This window comes from Odocoileus virginianus, chromosome 7, assembly GCF_023699985.2.
Source record: "Odocoileus virginianus isolate 20LAN1187 ecotype Illinois chromosome 7, Ovbor_1.2, whole genome shotgun sequence".
NCBI lineage: Eukaryota > Metazoa > Chordata > Mammalia > Artiodactyla > Cervidae > Odocoileus > Odocoileus virginianus.
Genome location: NC_069680.1, coordinates 15,381,660 through 15,407,782, shown reverse-complemented (window position 1 = coordinate 15,407,782; position 26,123 = coordinate 15,381,660). Strand labels below are relative to the sequence as shown.

At 38.6% G+C, this 26,123-nt stretch overlaps 1 protein-coding gene and 1 long non-coding RNA gene across 11 annotated transcripts in view; one reads left to right on the top strand and one right to left on the bottom strand.

The window, feature by feature from the left end:
* The window catches only part of VTI1A (vesicle transport through interaction with t-SNAREs 1A), a 364,408-nt gene that overhangs the window by 222,592 nt on the left and 115,693 nt on the right, over positions 1-26,123 (bottom strand). The window lies entirely within an intron of this gene.
* LOC110133958 (uncharacterized) lies at positions 13,019-23,661 on the top strand. Of its 3 annotated transcripts, none has more exons than XR_002312917.2 (4): positions 13,019-13,096; positions 13,491-13,616; positions 21,937-22,033; positions 23,504-23,661. It is a non-coding gene; the product is annotated as an uncharacterized lncRNA (long non-coding RNA). The 3 variants fall into 3 exon arrangements; XR_002312915.2 differs by lacking the exon at positions 13,019-13,096 and adding an exon at positions 13,097-13,230; XR_002312914.2 differs by lacking the exon at positions 13,019-13,096 and having other exon boundaries at positions 13,097-13,616.

Genomic DNA, 26,123 nt, shown 5'->3' with positions numbered 1-26,123 from the left:
TCTCAAGAGTCTTCTCCAACACCACAGTTCAAAAGCATCAATTCTTTGGCGCTCAGCTTTCTTTATAGTCCAACTCTCACATCCACACACGACCACTGGAAAAAACATAGCCTTAACTAGACAGACCTTTGTTGGCAAAGTAATGTCTCTGCTTTTAAATATGCTGTCTAGGTTGGTCATAACTTTCCTTCCAAGGAGTAAGCATCTTTTAATTTCATGGCTGCAATCACCATCTGCAGTCATTTTGGAACCCAGAAAAATAAAGTCAGCCACTGTTTCCCCATCTATTTGCCATGAAGTGATGGGATGAGATGCCATGATCTTAGTTTTCTGAATGTTGAGTTTTAAGCCAACTTTTTCACTCTCCTCTTTCACTTTCATCAAGAGGCTCTTTAGTTCTTATTCACTTTCTGCCATAAGGGTGGTCTCATCTGTATATCTGAGGTTATTGATATTTCTCCAAGCAATCTTGATTTCAGCTTGTGCTTCTTCCAGCCCAGCATTCTCATGATGTACTCTGCATATAAGTTAAATAACCAGGATGACAATATACAGCCTTGACATACTCCTTTTCCTATTTGGAACCAGTCTACTGTTCCATGTCCAGTTCTAACTGCTTCTTCCTGACCTGCATACAGGTTTCTCAAGAAGCACGTCACATGGTCTGGTATACCCATCTCTTTCAGAATTTTCCACAGTTTATTGTGATCCACACAGTCAAAGGCTTTGGCATAGTTAATAAAGCAGAAGTAGATGTTTTTCTGGAACTCTCTTGCTTTTCTGATGATCCAGCGGATGTTGGCAATTTGATCTCTGGTTCCTCTGCCTTTTCTAAAACCAGTTTAAAACAACACAAATTATTATGTCACAGTCCTAAAGGTGAGAAGTCCAGGTGGGCATGACTGCTTCCTCAGCTCTGGGTGCTACAAGGTCAAAATTAAGGTGTTGCCAGGGCTGCAGCTATTTCTGGAGGTTCTGGAGATGAACTCATCTCCAAACTCTTTCAGCTTGTTGGCCAAACTCAGTTCCTTGTGGTTGTAGGACTGAGGTCCCTATTATTCTGTTGGTTTTCAGCCAGAGACCTCTCTTAGCCCCTTACACTGTCTGAATTCCTCATCACCTTGCCCCATCTGCCTTTAAACCAGTAAAGGTACACTGAATTCTTATTACATTTCAAATCCCTCCACCTTCTCCTCTGGCTGAATCTCTTCTGCCTCCAGCCAGAGTACCTTCTTTGCTTAAAAGAGCTCATGTGGTTAGATGGCGCCAACCAAGTTTAGGAAACTCTATCTTAAGCTCAGTCAGTTCAGTTGCTCAGTCATGTCTGACTCTTTGTGACCCCATGGACTACAGCATACCAGGCTTCCCTGTCCATCACCAACTCCCAGAGCTTGCTCAAACTCATGTCCATTGAGTCAGTGATGCCATCCAACCATCTCATCCTCTGTTGACCCCTTCTCCTGCCTTCAACCTTTCCCAGTATCGGGATTTTTTCCAATGAGTCAGTTCTTCACATCAGGTGGCCAAAGTATTTGAGCTTGAGCTTCAGCTTCAGTATCAGTCCTTCCAATGAACATACAGGATTGATTTCCTTTAGGATTGACTGGTTTGATCTCCTTGCAGTCCAAGGGACCCTCAAGAGTCTTTTCCAACACCACAGTTCTGAAGCATCAATTCTTTGGTGCTCTTATATCTTAAGCTATATAACCTTAATTACATCTGCAAAATCTCTTTTACCACGTATTGTAAACTAGTCTCAGCTTCTAGGAATTAGGTCACGGACATCTTTAGGAGCCCATTCTGCCCGCCATGCCAAGTAATTTGCAGGATAATCAGATAATGAGGTACAATTGGAGCACAGATTTTGAAAGATATGGCAGAATGAGCTAGAGAGTTTTAAAGACCAGACTGAGATTTTTGGATTTTACCTTGCCAGCAAGAGTTGGTTAAAGCTCTGAGAGGGTACATTTCATATACTAAGAAATATATTGCTTTAGACATTATCTCTTATAACTTAATTCTGAGAACAAATAGGAAGCTGAATGCCTATGCTTTAAATGCTCAGCTTCTACCATTATAGCCCAGAACAGAGGTACCTTAGGTGGAGCTAATTCTTAAAAAAAAAAAAAAAAAAAGAAAATTTATTTATATCTGGCTGTGTCAGGTCTTAGTTGTATGTGAGATCTTTAGTTGGGGCATGCAAACTGTTAGCTGTGGCATGTGGGATCTAGTTCCCTGACTAGGGGCTGAATGAGGGCCCCCTGCATTGGGAATGTGGAGTCTGAGTCACTGGACCACCAGGAAGTCCCTGAAGATAATTCCTTCTAGAGCTGTGGCTACCTTTCTGTATATTAATTATCCTGGGTATACCTTCTATTCTTATCCCCAATCTCTGGTCTAATGAAATAAATAAAAAATAATCTAATGAAATAAATTTTATATGCACATATAAAATACGTGTATTTCACATACACACATATAGAGAGAAGTAGATTCCCACTCTATATGTGTGTGTGAGTGTATGCATCCAATACTCTACTTTCCTCTTTATAACTTTCCCTGACTCACTAAACATACATTTTCATTATCATCCCTGAGTAACAAAATACATTATTGATATCAAATCACCCATGTATAATCTTTTGAGTGGCCACCAACTTTCATCTCTTGCTAAATATCAAGAAACATGGGTAGGACTCAGATACCCCTAATGGAGATTAGGACAAAAACAACTGGGTGGAAAAGTAGGCTATGTTCAGTAACTGAGTTCACATTCTGAGTACAAAAATATTGTGTCATGAAACCTAGAAATCTACACTTAAATAGCACCCTAACATTAAGGTTTGGCCCTTCAATCCCTATACACATTAAATCTATAAAAAGGAAGAAAACTATAAATCATCATCTTTAAGGAAATGAACATTGCAATTCTCATGAAATAAATTCAGGCTTTCACAGCATAATTTTTTTCCTCTTCTGACTTAACACTTGTGTGTGTGGTAATAATTTCCTGGTCAAGAATTCAGATTCTTTCCAGATCAAGAATTCTGATGTCAGAATGCTGGTTGAAATCCCCACTCTACTGTTATTCAGCAGTGAACTTTCAGTAGGTTACCTACGGGTGTGCGTGCTCTGTCACGTCTGACTTCTTGAGACCACATGGACTGTAGCCCGCCAGGCTCCTCTGTCCATGTGATTTCCCAGGCAAGAATACTGGAGTGGGTTGCCATTTTCTCCTCCAGGGATCTTCCCAACCCAGCAATCAAACTTGTACCTCCTGTATAGCAGGTGGATTCTTTGCTCACATGGGACGCCCACATGAGCCACATGGGAAGCCCAAGTTACCTATAGTCTCTGACTATGGGGCTGCTGCTGCTAAGTCGCTTCAGTCGTGTCTGACTCTGTGCGACCCCACAGACGGCAGCCCACCAGGCTCCGCTGTCCCTGGGGTTCTCCAGGCAAGAACACTGGAGTGAGTTGCTATTTCCTTCTCCAATGCATGAAAGTGAAAAGTGAAAGTGAAGTCACCCAGTTGTGTCTGATTCTTCGAGACCCCATGGACTGCAGCCCACCAGGCTCCTCCATCCATGGGATTTTCCAGGCAAGAGTACTGGAGTGGGCTGCCATTTAATGGGGACAAAAACGAAACCTACTTTAGAGGGTTGTTATGAGGACTTAACAACATGTAAAGCACTAAGAATGGTGTCTACATCTTGTGAGTGCTCGATAAATGTTAGCCAGCCTCTACTATTATTTTCAGATAAGTTGGATGCTATTCTCTGCAATTCATTTCCCCTCCTCCCCCGCCGCCCCCCCTTCTTGAGAAGAAATAATTTGTAATTTTATGACGGCAAATCAGTTCTCAGACACAATTAAGCATATGAAACAGTTTTATGAGAAGCAGAAATCTTTGACATTTGCCTTTGCAATATAAAACTTTGAAGAAAAGAAAAGATGAGGAAGCAAAGAATTGAAATCTACAGGCAAAGTGATTATAGAAAGCTACCTGGATGCTTCTGACTGAAAAAAATACCTCCCTCTCTGCCAGGAAGTGGGTTCTGAGAATGATTGAAGGTGTTAGGGGAGGTAAGAAAGCTGGACAAAGCCCGAAATAAAGGAGCAATGTGATTAAACAAACTCATGACACAGTGATGACGTGCACAGAAGTTAATGCTGTCAGTTAAGAGGACGTGCTAAGTATGTAGTACAATGCATTAAAACCCTACACAAATGACAGCCTGTGTGAGGCATATGGACTGGCAGAGCTCATAAAACCATTCAAGAATTACTACTCACCACTACTTCCTACCTGCAGTTCTAAGACTCAGGAAAGAGCCTGCCTTTAAGATGGATGAAGTTAAGTGAAATGCCACTTCATCCTTCTTTCTGCTTTCAGTTTATAAGAGGGTATTTTCATTTTTTTCCCCAAAGGAAAACATAAAAGTAGCTCAGAATTTAATAAACAATTATCAGACATGTTACAACATAACACTTTCAGTCTTTCACTGAATGACTTCAAACCTTCAACAAGTAGTACTTCCTATGTATATACTAACCTGAAGTATTACTCTGCAGCTTATTACATGTGCTACTTTTAATACAAATTTGCTCGAGAAATTAGTCATTTTTTTTCAAAAGGAAAAAAACACTTCATGATGATATAGTTGAAATTACAACTTTTTTAGAGGAGCTGAATAAATAGACTGTATTTATTGCTTTTTTGCTCCAGGCCATATTTCCATATGTGTGTGTGTGTGTGTGTGTGTGTGTGTGTGTATATATATTTCTGTTGCTTGTCTACTTTTTCTTTACATAAAAATAAGTTCAATGTAGACACACAGACTGAACACACAATCACAGCTTAGTTCAAGTTAGAAGACACTGTACAAGCTCCTTTAAAAGCCCCATAACATTTTCTTTACACCATTTTCCTGTCTAAATCCACCTCATTTTTCTTTCATGACATCAGAGCTGCAGTAGTTTTTAATTTAATTTCAGTGGGAAAGACGTGACTTTTAAACCTTATTTCTACTAAAATCAACAAAGGGCAATTTAAGGGGAAAAACACACATACACACAACCACCCTTCTCCTTAAAACAGTGCATTAAGAATGTAAGAAAGCATCAGCGGCACTTAAAACAGTTTAGGAATTTGGAGGGAGGGGAATAAAGCAAATCTAAAAGTCACTTTTCTCCCTGATATTGAGGGAAATATAACCTTCAAAAAATCCTAGTACTTTTTTGTAATACACTTTTTAAATTTCAGTTCTACCAGTTGGAATCTGAGAATAGCTGTATTTATATATTTACTAATTAATCTATCCAAATTATGGGACTAGGCCTAGATAGTGCTTGTTACATTGAGTTCCTTAAGAAGTGTAACTTAATAGTATTAAATTTTCAACATTTTCTGCAGAAGTGTCTTTTGATATCGGATTTCAGAGAATTCCATTTAACATACCACTTGACATGTTCTCCTTCATCAAAGTTTATTAGCTTTCTTTCTTCTTCTTCATTAATGTGTAACAAACAGAACTAGGTCCTTTTCCCTTGATACTCTTTCCAATTCCTTTTTCTTAGTCACACTCTTATTCATTCTCTGTGCCAGTCTCCATTTCAGTTTCTAGTCCCATATTGTTTAACCTCTTTCTCCTATGTTACAGATTCTTGAGAGCATACATTATACTCCTCTGAGGTTTTCACAAGACTATTGTGATGATAGGTACATGAATTTTGGGGAAAAGAGTATTCACTCAGAACATTTATAGAGCTAAAGTGAAAGTGAAGTCACTCAGTTGTGTCTGACTCTTTGTGACCCCAAGGACTGTAGCCTACCAGGCTCCTCTGTCCATGGGATTTTCCAGACAAGAGTACTGCAGTGGATTGACATTTCCTTCTCCAGGGGATCTGCTAAGGAACTTTGAATATGCTTTTAGAAACACTAGAAACAAAAGTAATAATTTCTGACAAATTAGATGTAATTGAAGCAGTCTTACAACAACTGATTTTAATACCTATTAAAATGGATATTATCATGGACATAAGGGCCCACTGAAACATATGATACCCTACTCAGATCCTAACTCTAATGCCTAAGAAAATCAGACAAACAAATGGAAATAGGAACCTACATATATAAATGGATGGTGCCAGAACAAGCTAAGTTTATGGATGTGGAATTTCTGAGTTTAAATTTCAAGGTCCATGGAAGAATAAAACATGTTTGCTGCTAAAAAACCACTGGCCATTTTTAGACAACTAAATCACCAGTGGTTACCCTAAAACTAAGTGCCATAATAATAGGATGTGCAAAATGGAGATGTTGGAAATGAGAAATTGTGAATTTGTTTACTTTGGTCTTTTTTACCAGGGCTATGAGAGTGACTGTTTTGACTTCCGACTCTGCTAACCACAGTTGTTTCTAAGGAGATTGGTGAGAGGAGGAGTGAGGAGGAGGGATGCAGAGAAAAGAAGCAGAGACAGAGAAAAAAAAAAAAATGGAGAAGGGGACAGAGATAAGGAAGTGGATGTTAAAAGATTGATAATAAAACTATTACTTGTTTTTGAGATTACAGGTCACAAGCAATCACAAAGCTATCTTTTATTTTATGGATGAAGAATTAGTAAGTCTCTGTTGGAAGGAATCTGCTTATTCTGAGCATTGCTGGAAAACCATAAAGAGAAAAGTTATTACTTTTTGCACCTATTATGTTCATTTATTCGTATTCCTTTCTAGTCATTTAAAGACTTCCACTTCCCATCATTGTTAGATGTTTTATCAGTATTATTAACAGTTCTAAAAAAAAAAAAAAAAAGCCAAAGTAGGTGATTTCTCCTTTTAAAATGAAATGGGTTTACGCCGGTAACACAAAAGGTCCAGAATAAATAGCAACTTTGGAGGAGTATAGTGCTTCCTTGAATGCTTTTTTGGCTGCGAAAAAGAAGGCTGCCACAAAAATCTGTTTTGCATCATCTAAATGCTTGAAACAAGAACACATAATTTAGAGGGGAAAAAAAAAAAACAGTGGCGGCCACTTAGCCATGAAGAGCAAAGTCATGTTAGAAATAGCTTCCCTGTGATATTTTGGTACATTTTTGGGTTTTTTCAGCAATCGACGTAATTATGTGGTTGGAGAGGGCAGTGTTTATCCACATTCCCATTTATACACTGTATACAAACAGAGGACTTGACTCCAATAGTCTGATGAGCACACGGGTTTGCGGCCACATCCTTGACCTCAGCAGCTGAGGAAACCCAGGTGGTTTTATCAGACCTAAGTACAATCTTTAAACTAGAGGATATTGATCTCTGATTCCACTTCTGTCTGTCCAAAACCTTCAAGGCTTTCTCTGCTTGAGATTACAGCTGTGGAATACTATTTACATGCACTATGTCAATATGCTAATGCTTTCCATAGTTACTGACTTATGATGCAGAAGCAGAGAAGGGCGAGTGACACAGTTCCTCTTCTCCCGAAAATCGATAATTCTGTTGCTTCTTTGTATGATGTGATGCCAGAAATGAGCCCCCTCTATCTTTCCCCCATGGCTCTGCAAACTTGGGAATGATTTCTAGGAAGTGGAAAAAGGAAACTTCTGTCTATTAGAATATGCAAGCCTATCAAATCATCGCATACGTTAGGATGACTATAAATGCTAACTTTATTGTACAGGAAGTTCTTTCATGAAAATGACATTCTTTTCCAGCTAAAAATGTTCAGATGTCAAAACTGGTACAAAGAAAAGTAACAAGCTGTAACAGCTGTTCTACGCAGCACAAGTACAAAATCATGTTTTAAATATCATACAACTGCATCTATTCAGCCGGCACCCTCTTCAGTGGCATGCCCGTTTCAGCGGGCTGATGGCCAAAGGCCTGCATGAGGCATTTAGAACCGGGGCATACCTCACCCATTCACACATGTCTAGCGCTGTCTGCAACACGATTTACACAAGTTAAGAGATGTGACTGGACATTTTGCAGCCTACACTTTCCTCTGCATGGCCCTTTATTAAAACGGGGCTGGCTTCCAGTAGCATCATATATTCCACAAACTGATTCACTTTAAATAAAGGACCTAGTTCATATAGCTTGTGCTATTAAAATGATCTGTGAGACAAAATGCTGATACTTTATTCCTTGATAAGATTTTGGAATCTTATGACAAATTTTTCAAAATTCTATTTTCAAGACTCTGCCAAACATCATTACAAATATAACACAGATACTCAGAACTAAGTGTCCTATTTTTCTACATACATCACTCTCCCTCTAGAGAAATAGAAAAACACATATCAACATGGAGCCAATGTGAATATATCATCCCAACTCACTGCATAGAAGGAGGTTATGGAACCTGTCGAGGCTCTATTTCCTTATCTGTTGAGTGGGGACAGTAATGCTACCCATACTTCATAGAGAGGTGCAAAGATGAAATGAAGAAATGCTTGTAAGGAGTTTGCTACATTGCCTGACCCATAAAGAGTATTCAATATCCACTCTGAAAAAAAAGCTGTTTGTTGATAGTCATGCTTTGAATGGGGACAGTAAACAAGAGACAGGTGGGGAAAATTGCTGTTTCCAAGGCGCACTCTATACTCTGCCTGACATCACGGGTATACCCTCCTGACACCACAGGTATACGAAAATCATCTTTGGTATATTTGGTTCCCTTTATTGTGCTTCCCCTCATTCCCTTCTCAAGTATTTCTCAGTAGAGCCTCAAGAAATGGCTTGACTTCATAAGTTCTTGAGGTAAGGGAAAAAATATGCTTTATAAATTCTTCCTGTTAATTTCTGTAACCCATTCAAATGCCTAAGTTCAGCCTGAATTCACACTGACTGGCAGTATACTAATTTACAGATTAGTACCAAAATCACTCATGATATTAAAATAATACCAAGGAGAACAGGAAAATTAACAGAGGAAGAGGATATACAAGTTTTTATCTTTTCTGAATCTGCAGTCATGCACTCTTTTGCAGACTGTAAACAGTTTTCTCAAACTTCAGTGAATCTGCCTCCTATGCCAGTTTGATCTGAACTTTGACACAGAATGTTTTACACATAAGGGAAGAAAAGGATATATTATATGTGACTGCCATATGAACAAGGCAACTTGGAGTACTGGGGGGAGAAAAGCTACTTCGGCAGTAGGAGAAAGTGCTGGCAACGTGCACCAACATGACTCGTCTGTCACTTTAAGAGCTGAAATAGGAAAACCTGTACCATTTTTGTACTTTTGTTCATTCTTTTCAACTCATTCGAAGTTGCCCCCTGGGAGCTAGCCCTCCACCAAAAGTCTCTTTCAGCAACAACTAGCTCCCTCTATTAAGCGTACCCACCCCTGCTCTGCTACAACACTGGTTCCTTTATACTTGCCTGGTGAACTGATCAGCCATACAGTACAATGGCCACAATTACTAAATTACACTGCCTGTCACTGCCTTTTGTATCACACCTCTAACAGGTGCCATTACCATGATAGGCAAATTGTAATAATCCATTCACAGCAGCCACCGCCTTAATAATGTATTTTTTTTCGTTTACATAATCTGTGTGTGAATACCACAAGGCATTTGAATAGTTAGTAAATACGTGAGGCTGAAAGACCGAACTGCATGGAATGCAGCTACCAACAAAGGCGCTCAGGACAACAGACCTGAATGCAACCACATTCCTGATAAAGCAGACAGACACATAAATACATCCCATGCAGAAGTAGCCTCCGGATTTGAGAGTTTTCAAAAAGCAAAATTTAGGGGCCCGAGAGAATGAATAACAAGACGTAAGCAAACTGAAGTTGTTACCCCTGATTTAAAGCTCCACAGGTGAGCATGGCCACATGTATCCTCTCTGTTCTCAGCAGCACCCAAGGTCAAAAAAGCACAAGAGAATCATGAAAGCACCAGCTGAGCCCTGGGAAGCCTGCTCTTGATCATGACTTACTCTTTTACTGTGCCCCCTTTCCAGCTTTATCTCTATAAGATGCTTACATGTATATAAGACATGAAATGTGACTACTTAAATGATCTGTGAAGTTTACAGAAGTGCTTCAGTGAATACAGGTGTATATGTCTGAGTACATTCAGCAAAAATGCCTTCCTTCCTGAGTATCATGGTCACTGGTAAACTTGAGTGAGTCACTGGTGGAGGTTTGAAGACTTTATTTTCCTGGAAGTTCTTACAGATAAGATATACTCATTGGTGTCCATCAATGTCTGGAGCACAATGGTGGCCTCCTGGTAGTTTGCCTCACAGTAGATTTATATTTCCAAAACAACAATGCCTCCATTTTTGAAAAGTGACTAAAAACGCTTTCAAATTATAAGGCTCTAATCAAGTATAAGCTAGCATTGCTATCATGAATTAATGATTCAGAACACTTAACCAATTCTAAGCACTGCCTGGTTAAGTCCAACAAGTGAAAGAAGGTAAGAGTTTCAGAGTTGCTCTTCCACCAAAGTCATTCTGAAACCCAGAGTTTTAAAAACCACTACTTTCGTGCTAACTAAAAGGCACAGCCATGTATTCAAAGGTTTCAATCAGCCATATAATCAAGAAAACCAAAGAAGTTTCAATCATCAAGAGGACCAGTGATAGCTCCACAATTCCCACACTTAACAGGGATGAGAAGTGTGTCAAAGAGGAAACAGTCAGGGAAATTGCCTTGAAGTTGCACTTGGAGCAAGCACACTATTTTTTACTTAGATTGTATGTTAAAGATATTCCAACTGTAATGGTGAGTATTTTGCCTATTCTTAGTTTACCACCAACTAAGATGTGATATCATCAACTGAAGGGGCTTCCTTGGTGGCTCAGTGGTAAAGAATCTGCCTGCCAATGCAGGAGAACGTTGAGTTCAATCCCTGGCTTGGGAAGATCCCCCAGAGAAGGAAATGGCAACCCACTCCAGTATTCTTGCCTGGGAAATCCCCTGAACAGCGGCATCTGGTTGGATCACAAAAGAGCCTAACGCAACTGAGCTAAACAACAACAACCATCAAATTTAAAATGCCTTTGAGAGGAGGGACTAAGAGGGACTAAGCCATTATTAGATGGCTAGTTTCTCCTTCTCCATCCAATTTGTCTCTTCAATTCTGCCACTGATAGGGATACATCAGAAAATGTGACTTGCTAATATAAACACCCTGTCCCTGATTTATGTATCTCCATAAATCTATACCTGGATAAATGGAAATTCCAGAGTCTATCCTACATCATCATCATCATCATTTATTAAGGCCTGCACTGTGTAAGGATTTTACAGTATCATGTCTAATCCTTCTACTAAACTTACGATGTAGGTACTATTATTGTGTCAATCTTGCAGATTAGAAAAGTGAGGCTGAAAGCCTAAGTAACTTGCCCAAGATGATTTTATCAGAGTCCCAATAGAAAAATAGAACACATCATCAAATTGGGTAATTTAAACAATCTTTAATAAAGAGACTATTTAAAAGGTGTGGAAACCCAGAAGGCTGGGCACATTAGCCTGGGGCAAGCTAACAGTGGGCAAGTTACCACCGCTAGAATGGGAGGTAGAAGATGGGAGGGCAGGGACTGGAAAGAAACAGCCTTGCAGACAGATGCAATCAGTTCAGTGTAATCCCACAGGAAGAGAGCTGGGAGAATCCATACTCCAACCTTACTCTCCTCTCTGTGTTCTGTGTCCTGCCAGTGCTTCCCACTGGGTGAACCTAATTGGAACCCAGAGGGCAAGGGAGCTCACTGGTGTGGTCCACACAGAGTCTGTCATCCAAGGAACAAAACAGAGTGGACTTGGGGAAGGGAAATTTATGTCTAAGCAGTCACACAGTGAGTGCGTAAATGCTAGTTGGGCTTGGATTTAAATAGAAATCTACTGCTATTAAGCACTAGGCTGCCCTTTAAGAAGACATATACATCTATAATTCTGGTGCATAATTATCCCTAAGTCCTGTATTTTTAAAGTCTCTTGAAGTTCTCAAAATCTCCATTCAGTCAACTGGATTCGCACATTCCTCCTCTTGCCTCCTGGTCCTCTGTGTACACTGGGAGTGTCAATCACCCAAGGCCCCCCCTTTCCTTCTGTCCATCACCCTGACTTGGCCTCCCATTGCCTCTCCATCTGGCCTACCTCCCACAGTTAGCCATTTCCACTTTGTACCCGCTACTACCCTACAATCACTACTCTTTGTTCTCCTGTCATTCCTACTCTGCCAGTTCTCAACAGGCATCGACTTTCCACTGTTTGCTTTCTTGGCTCCTACTCCTGGTCTGCCAAGCAATCCTGGGGAGACCTGTGAAACCACACTGGTGAACCCGCTACAAATGCATGCCTCCAGACCTCAGCTGGGTGCTCATGGCAATTCAACTACTTCTGACTCAGCTCGTGCTGAGTCCTCTTGACATTTCCTACAACAACTGTTTTGAGCCTTTTCTACCTCCTTCTAAGCCCTTGACCCTGTCCTTCACCTTCAGGGAGTAATGGGGTTCTTGTTTGGAATCATGGCACTCCTTCTGAAGTTCTCTCCTTTCAAAATGGATGTTATTCAAAATCCACTCTACCTCCCTCTTCCGTCATCCCTGCTTCTGAGGAAGCATTTCTGTTTTCTAAGGTTATATCTTCAATATGTGCTATTGATTCCATCTCCTTGCACAACTTCCAGGTCCTGAGATGGGCAGTTACTTTGCTTCATGTTGGCATCACTATGACTCTACAAGTTCCTACCTCTTGTTCCCAAAACATGTTCAGGGCTCCAGAGTAAAAGGGGGAAAAAATTTAATTCTGATCCTTTACAATCATCATCTTTTTATTTCTCTACTTACTCTTTCTTAAAAAGGGACATCTAGGATCAACTTTCCACTATTCATATTCTCTTACTCCTCAAAGCCACCATTTTCTATCTTTTTGAGTACTTTCCAGGTCTTCTGAAGTACTGAATTATTCTAAGTTACTTCTCTTTTTGAACAACAACAAAAAACTCTCCTCAGGTTTCCATGACGCTGCACCGCCTAGAGTCATCCACTAACCCTCTCTAGTTCCACACCCAGACTCCTCTTTCTCCTATGGAATGCAGACTTTCCTCAGTATTCTGTATAAATATTCTCTTGGTGAGCTTATGTATCCCCCTGGCTTAAATGTTCTTCCATAAAGCAGTATTTATGAGATGACTTTAAGTGGAACATGAGCTGCCACTTTTTTTATTTGGATACTTTGTTTAATCTAACCTTGGACGGCATCAATTGTAAGAGGCGCCATTTAAAATATATAACTTAGAAAATGGCCACTAATTAAATTACAATACAATGCTTTCTTATCACTTAACATTTTAATCTCATACTCATACAAAAGGATCTTTTAGATTTCTCACATGGAGAGATTTTTTTTTTTTTAATATACATCACTCTTGTGCACACACTGAGGCAATATAAGCAAAACAAACAGGTGAAGATTTACCTAAAGTTTTCTCACCATCATGTTTAACTCTTCTGAACCACTTTCCAGCTCAGAGTCATGGATATCCTAGGAGCCATCAGGAGCACGGGGGCTGAGACATTTCTCATGTGTCTTCAACTACTTCCGACTGGAACTCTCTTCCACAGTGTTGATACTCATTCTGCCAGCCTCCAGGTTAGTGCTTTCTTATTTGTACCAGAGAGTAAGGTTTTCAGACAATAGTTAAAACCCATATTCGTTTCTCTAAAGATCTTTAAATGGTTTGCTAACTGAAATATTGAGGGACTGCAGCTTTCCACTCACGCCACTAGGAATAACAACCAAGTTGATTTATATGTTGACATTGACAAGTATATCCCCACCACTGGCTGGCCAACAGAGATTGTATGATGCCATCAATGGTAAAACACCCTACTTTCAGAAATGTTAAATTGTGAAAAGATGTGCATTCTATAATCATGAAATATAGTTAATTGTGTGTTTATTTTAATTTGCATTTTTAAAACATATCTATCACATCAAACTCAGAGATTTCGTAGATATTATTATAAATTAGAATGGGCTATGCTTTTAAAAAGTGAGTTAATTTTAAATAGATTTTGAAATATTAAATAAGAGTACAAGTATTGGTCCCAAGTATGGCAAAAAGCTTTTAAGTAGCACTTAAAAGGCTAAAAGTCTGAAATACACAGGCTTAAATTATCATCACTTCAAGGACAATTTATGTCTATATTGTATATATCCAGCTAGAACATCGTTCTTAAGCTTTAATCTTCAAATTCCAACTGCCTGCTCAACAGTATAACTTGAGCATCTTGTTGATACCTGAAACTCGGGTCTTCCCCCACCCCCCACCACCAAACCTATTCCTTCTTTCAAAGTTTCTCTCCTGTTAATGGCACACCTTTTACTCAGAAGGAAACCTGGAACCACTGAGGATTTCCTTCCCCTCCCCTCTCTTCACTCCATCCTCCCCACTACTTGACCTTACAGCCCAATGGCTGAGCCTTGGTTCAGTCTTCGTCAGTGATGTCTCTTGCATCTGCCCTCTTTTCTTCATTCCTAATTCCACAACTCTAGTTCAAGCTTAATTAAGACTTCTATGGCCTGCTGCCACAGTGTCCTAAATGCTCTTTCTCACCATTCTTTCTCCTCTGAGTTATCTGATGTGCCACTGGTCAGACTCATCTCCTAAATCATAATTATTATCAGGTCACCTGTTTGGCTCAAAAAGTTCAAATACAATAAGAAAGCTAATTTACATTTATTTGCATAAGGTTTTCACACTTTTTTCATTTGCTTTTCTCAGCAGGTCTATGGGAAAAGACAGGCATTATTCATTCCATTTGAAAAAAGAATAGAAATAGAGAATGAGTAAATAATTTGCTTAAAGTCAAACAGTGCGTGGGTCTGGTGGTCTGTGGTGTTTTCTTCTCCTGTCTTGTACCCTCCTGCAATTCTTGACTGGCTGGAAGGGTGCTCATTTAATCTAATGAAAGACATAAGATCTATGCCTGATTTAAAAACATAATTTTTAAAATTAAATTATAATTCAAATCAGTCCTTTCTTTTCAGTTTCTTTCCCACACTATTGCTGGGATAATGTTCCCTAAGTATAGGTTTCATTATATCACCCCATTGTTCAAATACCTTTAATAGCTTCTAATTGCCCATGACATTAAGACCCACCTCTTTGGCATTCATGGTCCTATAAGTTCTCACTGCCTTTCTTTCCTTACCTCCTGCAAATCCCCACCTGTGTTCAGTGCCTGTGGCTAAACTTTCTACTTTGCTATTCCCCAAAAAACTTTTTATTCACCGTGCATTTGTTCACAGTGCTCTATCCACAGCAGATGGTCTCCTTTGTGACCTCTCCTATCTTCAAGCCCCAATCCCAAGTGCTACCCTCTCTGTAAATCGAGACTTAGTTTCCCAAACCCCTGTAACATGCTTCGTTTTTAACTATTTACTAAAGAGTGGGGGTCTGCTAGTGGTACATAAAATCTCTTCTATTTTAGTATTTATATAATTACTTATGTATTTAGGTATTAGAAGAAACTGGAGCATCTAACTCATGATTTCACACAAGACAAGGCTATGTAATAAAAAAATTTCCATCTTCTTAAAATTGATTGATAGAAAAATGTTAAGTAAATAAAACTGTATGGTGGTACATAGATGAGATGAATGTTGTGGCTGTGGTTCATAAATGGATATTCAGGAAATATTATCTTATAGAATTTACATGTTGTATACTTCAATAAGAGTTCTCTGTATACAAGAACTTACGTTTCTTATTAGAATATACAAGCTGTAAGTTAGGACTAAGGAAAATTTATCTGTGTACCCCCAACACAAACTGTGGACTGTGACTTTGCAGATGGACTATAAAATCAATTTAGAAATCAAGACTGAAGTTTCTTTATTTAAAAAAAATACAAGATTAGAAAACATTAGTGTGCATTGGTGGTGGCTTAGTTGTTACGTTGTGTCCAACTCTTGCAGCCCCCTGGACTATAGCTCACCAGGCTTCTCTGTCTATATAGAGTTAAAAGTGTACATTACTCATAGGTAAAAGATAAGTATCTTTTTATGAAATATTCATTTCAGCTATGCATGTGTATATGTGTGTAATATGCATGGTGATGTGAAATGTATTTCTTACTATGTCATGATCTAAAATATTTGAAAAAATAGCACCCAGATATGTACAGTTCATTCCCTGCACATATTATGCACTAAGATATAGGACAAGAATACGCAGAAGAACTGCACAAAAAAGATCTTCAAAACCCGGATAATCACGATGGTATGATCGCTCACCTAGAGCCAGACATCCTGGAATGTGAAGTCAAGTGGGCCTTAGGAAGCATCACTACGAACAAAGTTAGTGGAGGTGATGGAATTCCAGTTGAGTTATTTCAAATCCTAAAAGATGATGCTGTGAAAGTGCTGCACTCAGTGCACCAGCAAATTTAAAAACTCAGCAGTGGCCACAGGACTGGAAATGGTCAGTTTTCATTCCAATCCCAAAGAAAGGCAATGCCAAAGAATGCTCAAACTACCACACAATTGCATTCATCTTACATGCTAGTAAAGTAATGCTCAACATTCTCCAAGCCAGGCTTCAGCAATACGTGAACCGTGAACTTCCAGATGTTCAAGCTGGATTTAGAAAAGGCAGAGGAACCAGAGATCAAATTGCCAAAATCCACTGGATCATTGAAAAGGCAAGAGAATTCCAGAAAAACATCTACTTCTGCTTTATTGATTATGCTAAAGTCTTTGACTGTGTGGATCACAACAAACTGGAAAATCCTTAAAGAGATGGGAATACCAGACCACCTGACCTGCCTCCTGAGGAATCTGTATGCAGGTCAGGAAGCAACAGTTAGAACCGGACATGGAACAACAGACTGGTTCCAAATTGGGAAAGGAGTACGTCAAGGCTGTATACTGTCACCTGGCTTATTTAACTTATAAGTAGAGTACATCATGAGAAATGCTGGGCTGGATGATGCACAAGCTGGAATCAAGACTGCCAGGAGTAACAGCAATAACCTCAGCTACGCAGATGACACCACCCTTATGGCAGAAAGTGAAGAAGAACTAAAGAGCCTCTTGATGAAAGTAAAGAGAAGAGTGAAAAAGCTGGCTTAAAACTCAACATTCAGAAAATGAAGATCATGACACCTGGTCCCATCACTTCATGGCAAATAGATGGAAACAGTGGAAACAGTGGCTGACTTTATCTTTGGGGGCTCCAAAATCACTGCAGATGGTGATTGCAGCCATGAAATTAAAAGATGCTTGCTCCTTGGAAGAAAACTTATGACCAACCTAGACAGCATATTAAAAAGCTGAGACATTACTATGCCAACAAAGGTCCATCTAGTTAAAGCTATGGTTTTTCCAATAGTCATGTATAGATGTGAGAGTTGAAATATAAAGAAAGCTGAGTGCCGAAGAAATGATGCTTTTGAACTGGGGTGTTGGAGAAGACTCCTGAGAGTCCCTTGGACTGCAAGGAGATCCAACCAGTCCATCCTGAAGGAAATCAGTCCTGAATATTCATTGGAAGGACTGATGTTGAAGCTGAAACTCCAATCCTTTGACCACCTGATGTGAAGAACTGACTCATTTGAAAAGACCCCGATGCTGGAAAAGATTGAAGGCAGGAGGACAAGGTGACAACAGAGGATGAGATGGCTGGATGACATCACCGACTCAATGGACATGAGTTTGAGTAAACTCCAGGAGTTGGTGATAGACAGGGAGGCCTGGCGTGCTGCAGTCAATGGGGTCACAGAGAGTTGGACACGACTGAGCGACTGAACTGAACGGAATTGATAGGACAAGGGATTTCTTGATGTAGTTACCAGGAAACATCCTATTGTTAAGTCTTCTGATTTTGAAAGTAATACATTCTTACATTTTTACTATTATAGGTAATGATAATCAACACCCCACCTCAAGATACTCTTGAGAGTTTGATATTTATTCCAAAGTTCCACTTTGAAATAGATTTTATTTTCTTTATATCCCAAAGTTTATATTTTAAAAATGACACAGTTCTAAGCCTATTAAATATGAGTGTCACCTGAATGTCAGCTCAGTGCCCGGTACCTACTAGCTACTCAGAAATGGCTGGGTAATTAAGTGCATGCTAAAATAATATGCAGGTAAAATACAGGTAGGAAAGAGCTATTAATAAGTAGAAATGGGGAGTTCTGGTCTTTTCAGAGGAAAAGGATGGGGATAGGCAAAAGATAAATATATAGAATGAAGAGAGGAATATCATCATGAACACTCTGAGAGGTTTAAACTTTGCTGTACAATCAACAGGTAAGGGTAAAAATTCACTTCAAGAAGACATCATCGAAAATTATGCAACAGTATTAATTGAACAGAACAATCTAAGTGGTAAAACTGAAGTTTATCAAGCAGAATGACCTTAAGTAGTTCCAGCACTGCCTAGAAAGTAAACAAGGCAATGAAATGATTTTATGACTGTATCTTCATAAATAATCATGAGAATAACAGAGTGCCATCCTTCAAGTTATATCTTAAATATTAATTTCATAAAGGGAAAGATAATTTGTTCTATAATTACTTTAAAATTTTCTAATTTAAGTGAAGATGGCATTAATTCAACTGAACTATAAAACAAAGCCAGCATGTTTCCCTGGAGGGCACACACATCATGGACAAAGATGAACCAAACAATCTTGAAAACATGATGGACATGAACAACCATTTATTGCAGGAAGCAGAAAACTGCTGTACCTCTGGCTGTTATCAAAATGTACTCTTGTAAAGAGAAGGCAAGCATCAGTGATATTTAAATGCACATGAAGAATGTCTTGATTTGTACATTTATGAAAACATCTACAAAGATTATAATGAAAAGATCCATAAGTTAGATCTATCAGTAAACCAGAAACCGAAAACGAGCTACAGGAACACGACCCAACTTTCATCAGTTTTCTGTGCCAAGGGAAAGACATCATTAGGTAAGGGAAAGCAAAAAGATTTTTAGGCTGTGAAATCTCAAGAGAGAAATCAATCATTCATTCTACAGATATTTATTTAGTGCCTACTATTAGCACCAAAGAGAGATACAGTGGTGTGCAAACCATACAAGGTCCCTGTGGTCATGGAAATTGCATGTTAGTGAAGCAAAATACAACAGTGATATGGAATCTAAATCTTTCCTCTGCCCCTAACTGGCTGGGTAAACATGGAACAGCCATCTGACGCACCAGGTACGCGATTATTTTATCTCTTAAAATGAAATGGTTGAGCTAAATCTTTTCAAGGAGAAAATGCAAATATTGGGGTTTAAGACTGGGGAATGCCACACAAATAATTGAGCAAGAGAGTCTACTGCCAGCCAAGTCGAATTCATCTGGTGTTTTTCTTTGCTCACCTGGGACTCTTCAAAATTAGACCAGGACATTGAAACTTTCCTTCACCCAATGCATCTTTATACACTGTGCTCATCAATTTTATTTTCTGTCTTGCCTATTAGAGTCATGCTTTTTCCAGTGCCTAAAACAGTACTCGATGCTTGATTTATTTGATTTGATTTTTTAAACTCAGATACCTGGGAACCGATGATTCAGAGAATACAATGAGTACTGTAATTTAAGTAACTCATATAAAGTGGAATTAAAACTTTAGTATCGAAAAAACAAAAACTCTAGTATTCCCCAGGAACCTAAAGAGATTGATGAAAATGAAAGGTTACACACCCACACACACACACAAATTGAACACTTCAACAATTTATCATATCCTGAAGCTTTGGGGGAACATTGTTTAAGTACAAAACCAAAGGTAAGGTAGATGCTGGCATTAGTTCTACTTCATTTAAAATAAGGGGGGAAAAAGTGAAGGAGTTGTAGTGTTTACTGGAATAAGAATTACTGCTTCACTTGTTCAGGCAATATGACAGGTATGTTCTGAAGGTCGTTTCACAACTAGATCTTGGATCTACCTCAACTAACATGTATTTTTAATGCACTTCTTACCGAGCTTGCTAGAAAATACAGAGATCTCTAGAGGCAGGAGGAAGCAGAGAATGAATAATGATCCTAAAGCTGTCCTAAAGGACAGCACATGATGAAGTTGGAATTAAAATCTGGATCTCTTTTTGATTCCATGGTCTTTCCACTTATATTGTGCTGCCTCCCAGTTAAGAATAGACAGCAGACAGGAGACACAATCTCCTTTGGGCTCTAGTGTTACCTTCTTGTTTCTTGAAAAACTTTCACCAAACATATAAACATCATTGTCTTTTTATGTGTACCAATGAAACAATTTCATGGATGTTGTTTGTGGAGCTCATGCACATGTACCCCCCGCCCCAGTAAACACACCCTGTGTCATTAGCAAGAGTTGTATAACCACCAAAGGCAGGTACTGGGCAGGAAAGGCAGCGGGACATAAAGAGGTCTAAGGCTTAGTCTTGACTCCTGAGGTACTCAAGACTTCTCAGGTAGTGGAGCAGATTCCAAGGTGAACATGCATACAGCTAGTTGAGTGGCCATGAATGCAATCCATTCCAGAGGGTCATGAACTTTGAGCTGAATGCAGGCTCCAGGCACATCTTTTTGGCCAGCATGTTTTTAAACACCAAATGGTTTTAGGTGGAGATATGCTCCCTCAAGATCAGCTATGATAAGCTCAACTCACTATGTTACGTGGTTTACATGTGTGAACCCTGTAGCATTTTGGGTCTGTCATCCCTAATAAACTTAAAGCACTACAGGCTTTGGCTAACAATTACTTTATCTAGCATTGCAGTGAAACAGGGTATTTGAGGAAAGAAAACTTCCCAGATAATTAAAACTGATTTAACTTCAAGCAACAAACATTTATTTGATTAACTAATGAGAAACTTCTAAAATACACCACAAAAATACACTTCATTGTCTCCTTGAACAAAGAATAGAGAATATTTCCATTTTTTTAATTGACTTAAAGTTATTATTACAAGCAACCATTATTTGATTGTTTAAAGACAGTTTTATGACTCTTTCTTTAACAGTAATTCTCTTATTTCATGGTGTCTAGCCTTCTTACTTTAATTTAACCCTTCCACTGAGGGTTGAGAAATAAAATAAGCTAACAACTAAAGAATTGCAAAAATGAACTTTTTAAACGACTTAAATGGAGGAATAACATCAACAACACCCCCCCCCAGTACCTTTCACTGAGCGCTAACTAGGTACACAAAATGCTATCGTTATTTTCATCTTACTGATGATGAAAATGAGCCAGAGAGATCAGTTTTCCAAAGTTACACAGCTGGTAAAGCAGGACTTAAACCTAAGTCTGATTCAAACACATGTTCTCAACCATTACCAAATAATGCATTTTTGTTGTGGGTTTTTTTTTTTTAGGCATCCTAAGATACCTTTCCAAGGTTAGTGTTGTCCCCTAGAAAAGAGTACATTTCCTTGAGATGGGTCACTGGATACATGAGACATTACTAGTTTTTTCTTCGGAATATAAACATGGAAAGAATAAATAAGATGGGAAGATAGTTTACATGTAGCTTAGGACAAACATCAAGTAGAATGAAGAACCAAGAGGCCATGCAAACTCTAATATCTGCCAGTTAATGTCATTTTGAATAAGCCGCTTCATCTTTCAACTTCAGTCTCCTCATGTGTGAAATAAAAATAAATACCCATCTACCACAGACAGAATGTTTTGAAGATTAAGATAACATAGGGAGTAGCGCAGGGTAGTACCTAGGACATAGAAAATGCTTGATAAATATTGATATTACTTGCATTACTTGATGATTTTCTCTTCTGTAACAGAAGGATAATACTACTTATAGGGCTGTTTCAGAATTGAAGGAAATAATCTACATAGACTCTTTAACATGGCACCTGGCACATAATAACTGCTCAATAAGTGTTTACCAGAACTGTTACTATTAGTCTATTATTTATTAATTCTTATACCTTGGTTCTTTCAGCAGAAACCAGGAAGGAGGGACGTGAAAAAATTCTAAGGCAGACAGTAACTTCAAAGAGACAAAATGTGCTGACTTCCTTTATTGACACCAGAAGTTGGTGAGAAAATAGATAAAAAATTCAGCTGGCATTTTAGCCTCTTCAGAGAAATATCCTGTACAGAGGTACTCAGGCTGTTATACAAACAATGCTTCACTTTGAATTTTAAACACTTTATTTAAATATTTTCTTTCATTAAAGGTATTACACTTTTTGGCTTATGTCTCAAAATGTGGTCAAAATCAGGTCAAGTTTCAACCTGAAATATATTGCATGCTAATTTATCCAACTGAAAATTAGAATATCCCAATATCCAAATGATTAGAAATTCCAGGCTCACTCTTTATTATCCCCTTACTATTGGAGTGCCAATATTGGGTTTTCTTTCCTTTTTTTTTTCCATTGGAAGTCTTTCCTTGCTTTGCCACAGGGCAAAAATGAAGGAAACAGGGAAACTGACCTTAAATATGCGACCTTCAGGCAGCTATCTGTTTTCAAACTTAAAAAACATTTTTGTACACAGGCAGTTGAGAGTCTGTTGGATTCCCAGATGTATGCCCTGACTTCATTTTTCACAGAAGATAATTTTTATATTTTACTATGATGCTGTTCAGGGCAACATTTCACTTCATATTTGAAGAAGGACCAACAAATAAACAAGCCGTATAATGGTACCAGATACTGGGCAGTAAGCTTTTAAAGTAAGCTTTTAAAGAAGAAATTCCCTTAATTATGTCTTTGAGTGTCTGAGCACCAAAATGCAGGCAATTGGTGGTACTAAATGGACACTTTGCAGAGAAAAGACAATTCTCCAGAGAAAAGCAGACTTTGCAGAGAAGCTCGTGGAGTTTCAAAGCATAGGCTCTCTCAGGTTCATACATGCTTCATACATGAAAGCAATAAGCCTCAGAAGTTAGGATGCTTCAGAAACACCAGAAGTTACTTCTCAGAAGTGAAGATGCCTGGGCCACACCTCCAGAGATTCTGATCCGGTCAATTAACATCGAGGAGCAGGAAGCTGTGCTGTGAGTAAGCACCCAGGTGGTACTGATTTGGTTTTTTACCCACATTCAGAAGTGTGCTCATAGCAACATCACATTACCACCTTCCGAAGTTTTCCCTGGATACCCTCTTTGCTAGTCACTGCTCATACTCACCAAGGTACAGGTATTAGCCAGCAGCATAATAGATAACACTGCTATGGGGGTTAGCTCCGTGGAGAGGGCAAAATGCTAACCTCTGCCTTCAAATCATGAACCCAAGAGGTGTTCCAGCCTACCTTTCAATTCTGTTTTCTATACTAGAAGTCAGCTAGGAGAATGAAACACTATCTTTAGCATAGGAAGATGAAAAAACGTAAAGGATGGGACTTCAGATGGTCCTTCATTTAGGCTGGGAGCTTAACTTCTCTGGACCTCAGTTTTCTTGTTTGTAACAAAACCTTCTAAGATTATTGTGAAGACTGAATGAAGTGTGTGCTCGGGTCAGAGAAGGCATTCAACAAACGGTTGCTTCCCTTCTCATTTCTAGAAGGCATCTAATGAACCTATGTGAGTTTTACCTCTTGAGTACACCTGCTCCATGGAAGAGAAGCGCAGAGAAGAGGTGGTCAAAGGAGAGTTACAGGAAGCAGGAGGGAAAGCATGAAGCCTTGACAATCCCCAAACTGAATAAACAATACACGTAGGTAGAATATGACCTTTAAACATACCTGGTAACTTTTAGCTGTTGGGTAATGCTATAGGATGGACTTCCCTGGTGGCTCAGATGGTAAAGCGTCTACCTACGATGCGGGGAGACCCAGTTGGGAAGACCCCCTGAAGGAAATGGCAACCCACTCCAGTACTCTTGCCTGGAAAATCCCATGGACAGAGGAGCCTGGTAGGCTACAGCCCATGGGGTCGCAAAGAGTCAGACACGACTCAGCCACCAAGCACACACAAGGGATCTTATTTAGAAATCTCCAACCTCTCAAAGGAGAACTGCCTGCCATTGTTTAGTAAACAACTCTCTTGGCTCCATACCTGGAGCACAGAGCTGCTAATATGAAAATCTCCATCACATCCTGGTCTGTGTAATTCCTTCTGAGACTTGTAAATTTGGTGCTTATATTTGAGACCACATACCTCTCCTCCGCTTCTGCCATAGCATCTTAATGTGTATAGCATATTTCTCTTGATACTTCAGTTTCAGTTGCTCTGAAATAGCTATGAAATACCACCTTGGGCCCCATGATGAATTTGGGGTACACAACACAGCCTTATTTTAAGTGAGATGGTAACAAACATAACTGCCAGATAGTGAAAGTCAATCTAGCCATTTTAAGATGCAGTAATACCTAAATAAAGGTCAATCTAGTTCTGGGGACATAGATGTGTGCCTATCTAAGTGCTAATCCTTAGTACTCATCTTCATTTATTAATAAAACAGCCCTCTTTTCCAGAAAGACCCAGGTAGTCTACAGTCACTAACAGAGAGACATTTTCTATAATACAATTCTATACACTTTGGCATAACTGTGTTAGTCTTGGATTTGGACAAATCACCAATATAGCACTTACTGGGTATCTCAAATCATATCATTGAGGTATTTGACAAGTAAAAGATTAACAACATCAATTATCCAACTTGGCGGATTCCCAGAACACAGTCTGAGTTACAAGAAGAATCATCTTTCCACAATTATACTACCTTTGCTTTCGTACCTATTGTTGTGGTTTTTGTTCAGTCACTAAGTTGTATCTGATTCTTTGGAACCCCGTGGACTGCAGCACGCCAGGCTTCCTTGTCCTTCACTATCTCCCAGAGTTGGCTTAAACTCATGTTCATTGAGTCGGTGATGCCATCCAATCATCTCATCCTCTATTACTCCCTTCTCCTCCTGCCTTCAAATCTTTCCCAGCGTCAGGGTATTTTACTCTATTCACCATCAGAAAATAACATTTAACTACACAAAATAAACTAAGAAATGAAATGTATGTTAATCTGATGTTGTAAGTTTCAAATCATGCTGTTAATTCTAATGTGATTAATATCAGACTTATTTTTCTTAATAAAATTAAGATGATATAAATGGAAGCAATAATACATTTTCACATCATATTATTCTTGGTAATGAAAAATAGAGCTGACATTCATTTATGAATTCATGAACTGGTAAAAAGTTACACTCCTAAGAAAACCACATTTTATAAAATAAATTATATTATAAGCTATAAATATGGTGTTTTACAAACATATGCTGTACTACATAGAAAAGATTTTTATTCGATCCAAGTAAGGTTGGTTTTTTTTTTTTAATGATAAATTGAGATACTGTATCCAAATTGGTAGTGAGTCAGCCTCAGTATAAACAATGGAAAAGACTTGCTGAACATGTAACTGGCTGCTGAACATACTTTCTAGAAACTTTCCCCTGAAGATTCACATAGGAAGCAATGGGGTGTCTAGGGAAGTGTTTATGAGTAGGACCATGTGAAGCCTTGGGAACTCGGGATGCAAGTAGGAGTCGCATTTGCCAACCACAATGACATTTCCAGAATTTCTGCCATCAATTAATTATAATGTTAATTGCTTAAATTTTCAGTCCCAGACTTCTGCATTAACAGAGAACAATATCTTACTTTTCTCAAGGTCATTAAGAAAACAAAGATTTACACAAAATGAATGAATTTATTCAAAGAAATAGTCCCTGAGCACTCTGCTTTCAGAATCTGCAGATCCACAAAATGCAAAGATCAAAAGATGACATCAGATTTAGTTATATATACATAAATTATATATAAAAGTTAGTTTTCTCATATTTGTAACAAAAATATTAGATTATACTTAAAATTTTATTTTCTAACATATGCAAGTTAAGAAACATTGAGGTTGAAATGTAATATAGTTTCAAATACTATTTAAAATCTATTAATATATTCTAGAATCAAAGAATAAAAATCAATAGAGATATTACTACAGTTTTTCATATGCCAGTTAGTCTCAATATTAATGAAAATTAAAAGGAAAATGCAGTATTTACTCATAATGCCTAACAGTTTGTTAACTGTTCTTAGTTAGATTTACTGAACAATTTCTCGTCCATTAGAAGAGAAACACTATTCACTTGGACTTCACAAATTTCTTATGTAGATACGAAAGTTAAATA